General features: G+C 48.4%; 1 pseudogene; it reads left to right on the forward strand.

The window, feature by feature from the left end:
• Positions 1–5,183: 5,183 nt before the first annotated feature.
• On the forward strand, positions 5,184–9,636 carry LOC127911255 (interferon regulatory factor 2-binding protein 2-A-like; annotated as a pseudogene).
• Positions 9,637–13,879: the final 4,243 nt, after the last annotated feature.

The raw sequence follows: 13,879 nt of genomic DNA on the forward strand, positions 1-13,879 counted from the left end.
AGCGGGAGGATGGTTAGCGTGTTAGGGCGAAGCGGGGAGGATGGTTAGCGGTTAGCGAAGCGGGGTGGATGGTTTGCGGTTAGGGGCTAAGCGGGGAGGATGGTTTATGGTTAGGGCGAAGGGTGGATGGTTGGCGGTTAGGGCGAAGAAGGGAGGATGGTTGGACGGTTAGGGGCGAAGCGGGAGTGATGGTTAGCGGTTAGGGGCGAAGCGGGGAGGATGGTTGGCGGTTAGGGGCGAAGCGGGTATGGCTGACGGTCAGCGAAGCGGGTGGATGGCTGGCGGCTTAGGGCTAAGCGGGGAGGATGGTTGGCGGTTAGCTTAAGTGTGGTGTTTTGGTTGGCGGTTAGTATAAGGGGTGTTTTGGTTGGCGGTTAGGGGGCGAAGTGGGGTGGATGGTTGGCGGTTAGGGAGAAGCGGGGAGGATGGTTGGCGGTTAGGGCTAAGCTGGGTGATGGTACGGGGTTAGGGGCGAAGCGGGACGATGGTTGACGGTTAGCGAAGCGGGCTGGATGGTTGGCGGTTAGGGGCTTAAGCAGGTGGTTGGCGTTATTACTTGACTTACCTTCTTTCTTTCTATGGAACGTAAAGAGGGCAGGCTTGCACAAATATGTCCTGCTTGGTGTCTGCAGCAGCTCGGTTTCACTCACTCACACACCACCACAGATTCATACATGGAAAAACATAGTCACAACATAAACCAAAAGAAGTTAGGACGTTTGGACGCCAAACGTGTTGGTGAGAGTCTCATCTTTCCCTACAGGGGTCATACTAGTTTGAAGGCCAAACCGTTAGAATGCTACAGACATCTTCGTGAGAAGACGATTACAAGATGTCTCAAGATGCTCAGCCACCTTCCACCGCAGATGGGGGTCTCATGGTCGACAAACACCGCTGTAGCTCAGCCACCTTCCACCGCAGATGGGAGTCTCATGGTCTGACAAACACCGCTGTAGCTCAGCCACCTTCCACCAGATGGGCATGGTCTGACAAACACTGCTGAGATCTCAGATGGGAGCATGATCTGACAAACACCGCTGTAGCTCAGCCACCTCCACCGCAGACAGCCACCTTCCACCACCTTCCACCGCAGATGGGCATGATGGGTAGCTCAGCCACCTTCCACCGCAGATGGGGGTCTCATGATCTGACAAACACCGCAAACACTGGGCTGTGACAAACAGATCAGCCACCTTCCACCAGATGGGTCTCTATGATCTGACTGGAAGCCACCTTCCACCGCAGATGGGATCTGACAAACACCGCTGTAGCTCAGCCACCTTCCACCGCAGATGGGAGTCTCATGGTCTGACAAACACCGCTGTAGCTCAGCCACCTTCCACCGCAGATGGGTCTCTCATGATCTGACAAACACCGCTGTAGCTCAGCCACCTTCCACCGCAGATGGGATGGTCTCCCAGCTCAGCCATCAGATGGGTTCTCATGGTCAAACACCGCTGTAGCTCAGCCACCTTCCACCGCAGATGGGTCTCTCATGGGGGGTCAGCCACCTTCAGATGGGTCTCTCATGGTCTGACAAACACCGCTGTAGCTCAGCCACCTTCCACCGCAGATCGGTCCTCTCATGGTCTGGCTGTCTCTCATGGGTGTCTCATGGTCTGACAAACACCGCTGTAGCTCAGCCACCTTCCACCGCAGATGGGTCTCTCATGGTCTGACAAACACACCGCCACCTTCCAACACTGGGTCATGGCTGACAAACACCGCTAGCTCAGCCACCTTCCACCGCAGATGGGAGTCTCATGGTCTGACAAACACCGCTGTAGCTCAGCCACCTCCACCGCAGATGGGTCTCTCATGGTCTGACAAACACTGCTGTAGATCAGCCACCTTCCACCGCAGATGGAGTCTCATGATCTGACCAGCGCTGTAGCTCAGCCACCTTCCACCGCAGATGGGTCTCTCATGGTCTGACAAACACCGCTGTAGCTCAGCCACCTTCCACCGCAGATGGCCCTCATGATCTGACAAACACCGCTGTAGCTCAGCCACCTTCCACCGCAGATGGGGGTCTCATGACTGACAAACACCGCTGTAGCTCAGCCACCTTCCCACCGCAGATGGGGGTCTCATGATCTGGGTAGCTCAGCCACCTTCCACCGCAGATGGGTCTCATGATCTGACAAACACCGCTGTAGCTCAGCCACCTTCCACCGCAGATGGGGTCTCAGACCGCTGTAGCTCAGCCACCTTCCACCGCAGATGGGAGTCTCATGGTCTGACAAACACCGCTGTAGCTCAGCCACCTTCCACCGCAGATGGGTCTCTCATGGTCTGACAAACACCGCTGTAGCTCAGCCACCTTCCACCGCAGATGGGTCCATGGTCTGACAAACACGCTGTAGCTCAGCCACCTTCCACCGCAGATGGGGAGTCTCATGGTCTGACAAACACCGCTGTAGCTCAGCCACCTTCCACCGCAGATGGGAGTCTCATGGTCTGACAAACACCGCTGTAGCTCAGCCACCTTCCACCGCAGATGGGTCTCTCATGGTCTGACAAACACTGCTGTAGCTCAGCCACCTTCCACCGCAGATGGGAGTCTCAGATGGGTCTCAGCCACCTTCCACCGCAGATGGGGGTCTCATGATCTGACAAACACCGCTGTAGCTCAGCCACCTTCCACCGCAGATGGGTCTCTCATGATCTGACAAACACCGCTGTAGCTCAGCCACCTTCCACCGCAGATGGGGGTCTCATGTCTGTAGCTCAGCCACCTTCCACCGCAGATGGAGGTCTCATGATCTGACAAACACCGCTGTAGCTCAGCCACCTCCACCGCAGATGGGCCTATCTGACAAACACCGCCAGCTCAGCCACCTTCCACCGCAGATGGGAGTCTCATGGTCTGACAAACACCGCTGTAGCTCAGCCACCTTCCACCGCAGATGGGGAGTCTGACAAACATGGCCACCTTCAGATGGGTCTCTCATGGTCTGACAAACACCGCTGTAGCTCAGCTACCTTCCACCGCAGATGGTCTCTCAGCCATCTTCCACCGCAGATGGGTCTCATGGTCTGACAAACACCGCTGTAGCTCAGCCACCTTCCACCCCGCAGATGGGTCTGTATGGTCTGGCCAGCTCATCCACCTTCCACAGACCGCTGTAGCTGTAGCTCAGCCACCTTCCACCGCAGATGGGTCCTCCATGGTCTGACAAACACCGCTGTAGCTCAGCCACCTTCCACCGCAGATGGGTGTCTCATGGTTGACAAACACCGCTGTAGCTCAGCCATCTTCCACCGCAGATGGCCCTCATGGTCTGACAAACACCGCTGTAGCTCAGCCACCTTCCACCGCAGATGGGTCTCTCATGGTCTGACAAACACCTGTAGCTCAGCCACCTTCCAACGCAGATGGGTCTCTCATGGTCTGACAAACACCGCCTCAGCCACCTTCCACCGCAGATGGGTCTCCTCATGGTCTGACAAACACCGCTGTAGCTCAGCCACCTTCCACCGCAGATGGGTGTCTCATGGTCTGACAAACACCGCTTGTAGCTCAGCCACCTTCCACCGCAGATGGGTCTCTCATGGTCTGACAAACACCGTTGTAGCTCAGCCACCTTCCACCGCAGATGGGCATCTCATGGTCTGACAAACACCGCTGTAGCTCAGCCACCTTCCACCGCAGATGGGCATCTCATGGTCTGACAAACATGGTCAGCCACCTCCACCGCAGATGGGTCTCTCATGGTCTGACAAACACCGCTGTAGCTCAGCCACCTTCCACCGCAGATGGGTCTCTCATGGTCTGACAAACACCGCTGTAGCTCAGCCACCTTCCACCGCAGATGGGTCTCTCATGGTCTGACAAACACGCTGTAGCTCAGCCACCTTCCACCGCAGATGGGTCTCTCATGGTCTGACAAACACCGCTGTAGCTCAGCCACCTTCCACCGCAGATGGGTCTCTCATGGTCTGACAAACACCGCTGTAGCTCAGCCACCTTCCACCGCAGATGGGTCTCTCATGGTCTGACAAACACCGCTGTAGCTCAGCCATCTTCCAACACAGATGGGGGGAGGGCCACCATTGTGGATGCAGTGGATTGAGCCCATTCAAACAGATATGTCTATTTTAAACAGAATGACTCTGATGGGATTTGTATTATTATGCTAACTAGATTTTGGAGAGTAAAAACAACAAACGTTTTTTGTTAAATATGCCAATGTTATTCTGTTTTCATGCCTTTTCTTCAGACTGCTGCAGTTCACTCCAAGCCCTGTTCAAGCCCTGTTCCAGCTATGTTTCAAGCCCTATTCAAGCCCTGTTCCAGCCCTGTTCAAGCTCTGTTCAAGCCCTGTTCAAGCCCTGCTCAAGCCCCATTCAAGCCATGTTCAAGCCCTGCTCAAGCCCTGCTCAAACCCTGTTCAATCCCTGCTCAATCCCTGCTCAAGCTCTGATCAAGCCCTGTTCAAGCCCTGCCAAGCTCTGTTCAAGCCCTGTTCAAGCCCTGCTCAAGCCCTGTTCAAGCCCTGTTCAAGCCCTGCTCAAGCCCTGTTCAAGCCCTGTTCAAGCCCTGCTCAAGCTCTGTTCAAGCCCTGTTCAAGCCCTGCTCAAGCCCTGTTCAAGCCCTGCTCAAGCCCTGTTCAAGCCCTGTTCAAGCCCTGCTCAAGCCCTGTTCAAGCCCTGTTCAAGCCCTGCTCAAGCCCTGCTCAAGCCCTGCTCAAGCCCTGCTCAAGCCCTGTTCAAGCCCTGTTCAAGCCCTGTTAAAGCCCTGTTAAAGCCCTGCTCAAGCCCTGCTCAAGCCCCTGCTCAAGCCTGCTCAAGCCCTGTTACAACTAACATTTTACTCCTTGTATTTGAGACAAAGTCACACTTGTCTGGGTGATTTAGAGAGATATTACCAAATTGTAGCAGACAGATTTAGTTGTTCGTATCACATTGTAAATGTACAATCTCTGAGAAATCGACAAAGTACAACAAGTGTTCCAACCATCCTTACAAAAGAGGATATTTATGTTGATATATATTTTCTGTTTCAATCTTGCAGCCATTAAATAAAGGTTAAATAAATCAAATAAAACATGTAAGATGTGGGGAAATTATGTTTGAATGTTTAAAAAAATATATATAAATAATTGTTTTATTTCGTTTTAGCAGGGGGTGCTGCAGCACACTCAGCACCCTACTTCCCATGGCTTTGCTTGCAGCAGAAGGCAATATAACACATTCTATTCTCTCCCACCCCAGAGTGTCTGGCTGCTGTTAGCTTCTTTCAAAAGGTTCAAGTGGTTCAATAGAGAAGCTGGCTTCAGAGCATGAAGAGGACTGGCGTAGAAGAATCAAGTCAATAGAATATTGAAGCTGGAAGCACAGTGTCCAGAGACGTCGCTGCCTCGGAGCTGAGCTGACAGACGTCCTTGCTCTACATCGGGACTGGGCTGAGCGGAGGAGGTAGTAGACTAGGCAGTGACAGAGACAGGTCACAAGTACGACGTAGTAAAGAACATTCTACTCTGCTGTTATGAACTACTGTATCTTGCTGTAGTCCGGAGACAGACGGGGAGAGGAGAGGACACGTTTTCTTTTTAGAGAAACGGAAGGAACTAGTTTCTGAAAACGTATTGGATAGATTCTAACACAGAGATCTGGTTTGAGAGAGAGATTTAAGCTCCGTTTTCCGGTGAAAGGGAAGCCATGTCGACTGCGGTGGTCGCTGCCTCTCGTAGACAGTCCTGTTATTTATGCGACCTGCCCCGCATGCCCTGGGCTATGATCTGGGATTTTACCGAACCCATCTGCAGGGGATGTGTTAACTACGAAGGAGCGGACCGGATCGAGTTTGTGATTGAGACAGCCCGGCAGCTGAAGCGGGCTCACGGCTTCCAGGAGGGGAGGTCTCCGGGACCGGGGCAACAGCAGCAGCTATCGGGGAAAGAGATCCAGTCTAACCACCACGGGTCTGGAGGAGACCCCGGATCCCGGCCGTCACAGCCCCTGGACCGCTACCCCCTCTCCACCTTGGACCGTCCGCTGAGGATGGGACCGGAGTACCAGTCTGGGAGACAGGCTAACGGAATTCCGGTACCTAATGGATTTCCTAAACCGGACGACCCACACGAGCTCAACCGGCAGAGCCCCAACCCGCGAAGGAATAACACGGTTATGTCCTTGTTACACGTAGTTAACGGAAGAACCGTGTGTCCGATGGCGATGGGGCACCCGGGGTCCGGTTTGATGGCAGGTAGCCCCAACGAGCACGGCGGCGGTAAACGGTTAGTCTCGGTCTCCTGTAGTGACCAGCACGAGAAGGATAAGCAGCACATACCTGACAGCCTGACACCGATAGAGACCATCACAAAGCCCGGGCGGATGAGTGGATGAACAAGGGGAAACGGCCAGGGACTTGATGGTTCTCCATACTTTCGACAGCCGGTTCCAGGAAGGAATGAGCCATGCAACGGAGGGTGATGGCTGGATGCAACAGCAGAACGGGAGCTTCTTCCAAATCAGGTTGTTGCTGGCTGGATGGCTGGATGTATGGGGTTGTTTTTTTCCATATGAATACAGTGGACCATTCAGCATATTTACCCTCTGCTACATAGTCTAGACTACATGTTTACAGTTCAATAGAAATAAATGTTGCGTTTTGTCACGACTCAAACAGACAAGTCATGCATAATATGCACAGGTAGATCATTTAATGTCAACTCTTTGCTCGGCATACCATTCAAATGAAAAAGATTAGTCAGATTTGCATTTTTTCTTAACAATAGCAAATTATATACTAATAAATATATAATCCCAAAAGGCACTTTTTTAAGCATGACTTGTGGGGGTGTTTGTGTCATTGCAAAAAAATGCTAATCTGATGTAAATCTATTTGGTTTAAGGTGTTAGTATGTACAAAGGGTTTAACCTGTGAAGTACTCTACATATGCACTTCTAATCAGGACTTGTTGTGGGTATGTTTGTTAGAAAAAAAATGCAATTCTGACAAATCTATTTAATTTGAATGGTATTCCGAGCAAAGAGTTGATTTAAAATATCCCCATATGCATATTACGCATGACTTGTCTGTTTGAGTTGTGACAAAACACAGCATGTATTTTTATTGAGCTGTAAACATGAAGTCTAGACTATGTAGCAGAGGGTAACATGCTGAATAAAGTGCATATGGAGAGCACTTCACAGGTTAAACCCTTTGTTACATAGGAGCACACTTCAAACCAAATAGATTTACACCAGATTAGCATTTTTGTAATGACACAAACACTCCCCATGTCATGCTTAAATTAAAAAAAAAGTGCCTTTGGGATTATGTATTTATTAGTATATAATTTGGGATTATGTATTTATTAGTATATGATTTGGGATTATGTATTTATTAGTAAATAATTTGCTGTTATTATTGTGCATCATTCTTTTTCTTCTCAGTATTAATCACCATCTGTCCATGTTGTCTCTCACTCAGCCTTCTTCATGACCATCTGTCCATGTTGTGTCTCTAACTCAGCCTTCTTCATGACCATCTGTCCATGTTGTCTATAACTCAACCTTCTTCTTGACCATCTGTCCATGTTGTCTCTCACTCAGCCTTCTTCATGACCACCTGTCCATGTTGTGTCTCTAACTCAGCCTTCTTCATGACCATCTGGTCCATGATCATTGTCTATCTAACTCAGCCTTCTTCATGACCATCTGTCCATGTTGTTCTATCTCAACTCAGACTTCTTTATGACCATCCGTCCATTTTGTCTATAACTCAGCCTTCTTCATGACCATCTGTCCATGTTGTCTCTCACTCAGACTTCTTTATGACCATCCGTCCATGTTGTCTCTATCTCAGCTCTCTTCATCATCATCTGTCCATGTTGTCTCTATCTCAGTCTTCTTCATGACCATCTGTCCATGTTGTCTCTAACTCAGCCTTCTTCATGATCATCTGTCCATGTAGTCTCTATCTCAGCTTCTTCATGACCATCTGTCCATGTTGTCTCTAACTCAGCCTTCTTCATGATCATCTGTCCATGTTGTCTCTATATCAGCCTTCTTCATGACCATCTGTCCATGTTGTCTCTATCTCAGCCTTCTTCATCATCATATGTCCATGTTGTCTCTATATCAGCCTTCTTTGTGACCATCTGTCCATTTTGTCTATAACTCAGCCATCATCTTCATGACCATCTGTCCATGTTGTCTCTATCTCAACTCAGCCTTCTTCATGATTATCTGTCCATGTTGTCTCTATCTCAGCCTTCTTCTTCATGATCATCTGTCCATGTTGTGTCTAACTCAGCCTTCTCTCTTGATCATCTGTCCATGTTGTCTCTATCTCAGCCTTCTTCATGATCATCTGTCCATGTTGTCTCTCTAACTCAGCCTTCTTCACGACCATTGTCTGTCCATGTTGTGTCTCTAACTGAGCCTTCTTCATGTTTAACCCTTTCCTTCCTTCAGACAGGGGAAAACACCCACGGACTATGAAAAGGAAAGCATCGCCAGAACATGTGGGGGGAGAGAGAGGGAACCGCCGCCAAGCATAATGGAGAGGACAGACAGTGGTTACCGGGTCCAGCATCTGACCGTGACGGACATAAAATGCCCCGGGACCACCACCAAGCTTCTCCTCTGTCCCTACTCAATACCTTATCCCCCACTCACGCACCACCCCACCGGAAGCTGTGCAGAACGGCCAGTCCCCATGGCGGCGCTGATCCTCGGCAGACAACGCCGGAGGTGGCGGGAACAGCTCGCCCAAAGACGGGAACCAGGTCCATTCCACCACGCGGCGCAACAGCAGCAGCCCACTCTCGCCCTCCTCCATGACCCAGAAGCGCCCGGTCCACACAGGGTAAGGAGGCATCCGGTATTATGGGGACACTTTACGTGCCAGGGGTGGAATGATGGACCAAGGGCATGAAAGCATTCCGGACTCGTCAGTACCCGGGAGCGTGCCCCTCTGCTGCACGCTCTGTGACCAGAGGTTAGAGGACACGCACTTTGTTCAGTGTCCGTCGGTTCCTCGCACAAGTTCTGCTTCCCGTGTTGGCAGAGCATCAAACAACAAGGATCCACCGGTGAGGTGTACTGTCCCAGCGGGGAGAAGTGCCCGTTGGTCGGCTCTAACGCATCGTGGGCTTTCATGCAAGGAGAAATCGGGCACTATCCTTGCAGGGGACGTCAAAGTAAAAACGAAATGGACACTTGAGATTTTATTTTCAAAATATTTTGGGAGAGAGATTGTTTTGTGGAAAAAGACCAAATGTTTGTGTATAATATTAAAATGAAATACCACATACCATCCAAACAAACTAACCAACGGACTTTGTACATATTTTACCGAATCCGAGGGGACTAGTGTAGGTACTTTGTAAAACAAGGTTTCTATACTTTGAGATTTTTTAATACATTCAGTTTTCTATATTTTTGAAGATAAAGGTATTTAATTATAATAGAACTGGGCTCTCTCGACCCTGTATTGTTGATGCTATCAGGGCTGATGTAGGCCTACTTAGTGGTGCTCACAAAAAATTGTCTAAAGGACACTATTTTTGAGCAGGGACACCTTTAATAGGGACACCCACAGAGCTCTGGTCAAAGTGAAAACTTACGTAACAGGGTTTTTGACGCACTTTTGGTGCCTGTTCCCAGTTCAAACCTGACTGATGATGACGCCTTCTACGAGGTGCATGGCAACCAACTGGAAATGTTTTTATCTGTGACTTCAGTATGCACTTGTTTCAAAGGAATTGGCAAATACAATGTGTGATGTTGTATGAAGAAGTGAGTGTCTGGGGTCTTTCTTTAAATGATACCGTTAAGAAAGAGGGATAAGAAACCACTGTCAAATGGAAACAAAGAATGAATAGGATGTTTGGGTTCTAAAATTAGCAGACAACTGAAGGCTGAAGTAGTGCACTAGTCTGGTATGTCAGTGCACACTGCTGCCAAAAGTTGCAATGCAACATGTTTTCTGTATTCTTCTGAAGGACACACTTGTTCAGTCTAAATTCCGATAACAAAGTAAAATCTCTCTCTCTGACATCCTGTTCCAACTACACGATCCTCTCAGTAGACATCTCTCTCTCTGACATCCTGTACCATCTACACCATCCTCTCAGTAGACATCTCTCTCTCTCTCTGACATCCTGTTCCAACTACACGATCCTCCCAGTAGACATCTCTCTCTCTCTCTCTCTCTCTCTCTCTCTCTGACATTCTGTTCCAACTACACAATCCTCTCAGTAGACATCTCTCTCTGACGTCCTGTTCCAACTACACGATCCTCTCCGTAGACATCTCTCTCTCTCTCTCTCTCTCTCTGACATTCTGTTCCAACTACACAATCCTCTCAGTAGACATCCTGTTCCAACTACACGATCCTCCCAGTAGACATCTCTCTCTCTCTCTCTCTCTCTCTCTCTCTCTCTCTCTCTCTCTCTCTCTCTCTCTCTCTCTCTCTCTCTCTCTCTCTCTGACATTCTGTTCCAACTACACAATCCTCTCAGTAGACATCTCTCTCTGACGTCCTGTTCCAACTACACGATCCTCTCCGTAGACATCTCTCTCTCTCTCTCTCTCTCTCTCTGACATTCTGTTCCAACTACACAATCCTCTCAGTAGACATCTCTCTCTGACGTCCTGTTCCAACTACACAATCCTCTCAGTAGACATCTCTCTCTCTCTCTCTCTCTGACATCCTGTACCAACTACACCATCCTCTCAGTAGACATCTCTCTCTCTCTCTCTCTCTCTCTCACTCTCTCTGACGTCCTGTTCCAACTACACAATCCTCTCAGTAGACATCTCTCTCTCTGACATCCTGTACCAACTACACCATCCTCTCAGTAGACATCTCTCTCTCTCTCTCTCTCTGACGTCCTGTTCCAACTACACGATCCTCTCAGTAGACATCTCTCTCTCTCTCTGACATTCTGTTCCAACTACACAATCCTCTCAGTAGACATCTCTCTCTGACGTCCTGTTCCAACTACACAATCCTCTCAGTAGACATCTCTCTCTGACGTCCTGTTCCAACTACACGATCCTCTCAGTAGACATCTCTCTCTCTCTCTGACGTCCTGTTCCAACTACACAATCCTCTCAGTAGACATCTCTCTCTCTCTCTGACATCCTGTTCCAACTACACGATCCTCTCAGTAGACATCTCTCTCTCTCTGACATCCTGTACCAACTACACCATCCTCTCAGTAGACATCTCTCTCTCTCTCTCTCTCTGACATCCTGTTCCAACTACATGATCCTCCCAGTAGACATCTCTCTCTCTCTCTCTCTCTGACATTCTGTTCCAACTACACAATCCTCTCAGTAGACATCCTGTTCCAACTACACGATCCTCCCAGTAGACATCTCTCTCTCTCTCTCTCTCTCTCTCTGACATTCTGTTCCAACTACACAATCCTCTCAGTAGACATCTCTCTCTGACGTCCTGTTCCAACTACACAATCCTCTCAGTAGACATCTCTCTCTGACGTCCTGTTCCAACTACACGATCCTCTCAGTAGACATCTCTCTCTCTCTCTCTGACATTCTGTTCCAACTACACAATCCTCTCAGTAGACATCTCTCTCTCTCTCTCTGACATGCTGTACCAACTACACCATCCTCTCAGTAGACATCTCTCTCTCTCTCTCTCTCTCTGACGTCCTGTTCCAACTACACGATCCTCTCAGTAGACATCTCTCTCTCTCTCTCTCTGACATTCTGTTCCAACTACACAATCCTCTCAGTAGACATCTCTCTGACGTCCTGTTCCAACTACACGATCCTCTCAGTAGACATCTCTCTCTCTCTCTCTCTCTCTCTCTCTGACGTCCTGTTCCAACTACACAATCCTCTCAGTAGACATCTCTCTCTGACGTCCTGTTCCAACTACGCGATCCTCTCAGTAGACATCTCTCTCTCTGACATCCTGTTCTAACTACACGATCCTCTCAGTAGACATCTCTCTCTCTGACGTCCTGTTCCAACTACCACGATCCTCTCAGTAGACATCTCTCTGACGTCCTGTTCCAACTACACGATCCTCTCAGTAGACATCTCTCTCTCTCTGACATCCTGTTCCAACTACACGATCCTCTCAGAAGGTACTTGTTGATAATGCAGGGTTATTGAAGAGGCAACTCCGGGATGCTGGCTTTCGAGGCAGATTCCTCTGTCTAGTGTCTGTGTTCTTCTGTCCATCTTAATCTTTTCTTTTTATTGGCCAGTCTGAGATATGGCTTTTTCTTTGCAACTCTGCCTTGAAGGCCGCATCCCGGAGTCGCCTCTTCACTGTTGACGTTGAGACTGGTGTTTTGCAGGTATTATATAATGAGGCTGTCTGTTGAGGACTTGTGAGGCGTCTGTTTCTCAAACTAGACACTCTAATGCCCTCTTGCTCAGTTGTGCACCGGGGCCTCCCACTCTTTCTATTCTGGTTAGAGCCAGTTTGCGCTGTTCTGTGAAGGAAGTCGTACACAGCGTTGTACGAGATCTTCAGTTTCTTGCCAATTTCTCGCATGGAATAGCCTTAATTTCTGGGAACAAGAATCGACTGACGAGTTTCAGATGTAAGTTATTTGTTTCTGGGCATTTTAGCCTGTAATTGAACCCACAAATGCTGATGCTCCAGATACTCAACTAATCTAAAGAAGGACAGTTTTATTGATTCTTTAATCAGGACAACAGTTTTCAGCTGTACAAAAATAATTGCAAAAGGGTTTTCTAATGTTCAATTAGCCTTTTAAAATGATAAACTTGGATTAGCTAACACAATGTGCCATTGGAACACAGGAGTGATGGTTGCTGGTAATGGGCCTCTGTACGCCTATGTAGATATTCCATTAAAAATCAGCCGTTTCCAGCTACAATAGTCATTTACAACATTAACAGTGTCTACACTGTATCTCTGATCAATTTGATGTTAATTTAATGGACAATGTTTTTGCTTTTCTTTCCAAAACAAGGACATTTCTAAGTGACCCCAAACTTTTGAACGGTGGTGTATATTCACCAAAGCACATCTATTTTCTGACAATTGAAATGAAATAGCACCACTTCTTCAAATTGGACACTACTTTTGAGCAGGGCCCACAGGGACAGCCCTTCACATCTGTTTGTGTTACAGTCTAAATTTAAAATGACTTACACAGTAATTATGACAATCTTCCGGAGGGCGTCCTCCAGCCTATCAGAGCTCTTGCAGCATGAACTGACATGTTGTCCACCCAATCAAAGGATCAGAGAATGAATCTAGTACTGAAAACATAAGCTACAGCTAGCATAACATGTGGTAAGTGGTTGACTCAAAGAGAGAGAATGGTTTAACAGTTTTGAACAAATTACTTTCTTCCAAAATTAAGGAGAAGCTTACTAAGCTAGCTGGTTTAGTCTTCTGAAACACCCAACTCAAACAGTGGGATGCTATGCTAGCTAGCTGGTTTAGTCTTTTGAAACACCCAACTCAAACAGTGGGATGCTATGCTAGCTAGCTGGTTTAGTCTTTTGAAACACCCAACTCAAACAGTGGGATGCTATGCTAGCTAGCTGGTTTAGTCTTTTGAAACACCCAACTCAAACAGTGGGGATGCTATGCTAGCTAGCTGGTTTAGTCTTTTGAAACACCCTACTCCAACAGTGGGATGCTATGCTAGCTAGCTGGTTTAGTCTTTTGAAACACCCAACTCAAACAGTGGGATGCTATGCTAGCTAGCTGGTTTAGTCTTTTGAAACACCCTACTCAAACAGTGGGATGCTATGCTAGCTAGCTGGTTTAGTCTTTTGAAACACCCTACTCAAACAGTGGGATGCTATGCTAGCTAGCTGGTTTAGTCTTCTGGAACACCCTACTCCAACAGTGGGATGCTATGCTAGCTAGCTGGTTTAGTCTTTTGAAACACCCAACTCA

This window comes from Oncorhynchus keta, chromosome 24 (genome assembly GCF_023373465.1).
Source record: "Oncorhynchus keta strain PuntledgeMale-10-30-2019 chromosome 24, Oket_V2, whole genome shotgun sequence".
NCBI lineage: Eukaryota > Metazoa > Chordata > Actinopteri > Salmoniformes > Salmonidae > Oncorhynchus > Oncorhynchus keta.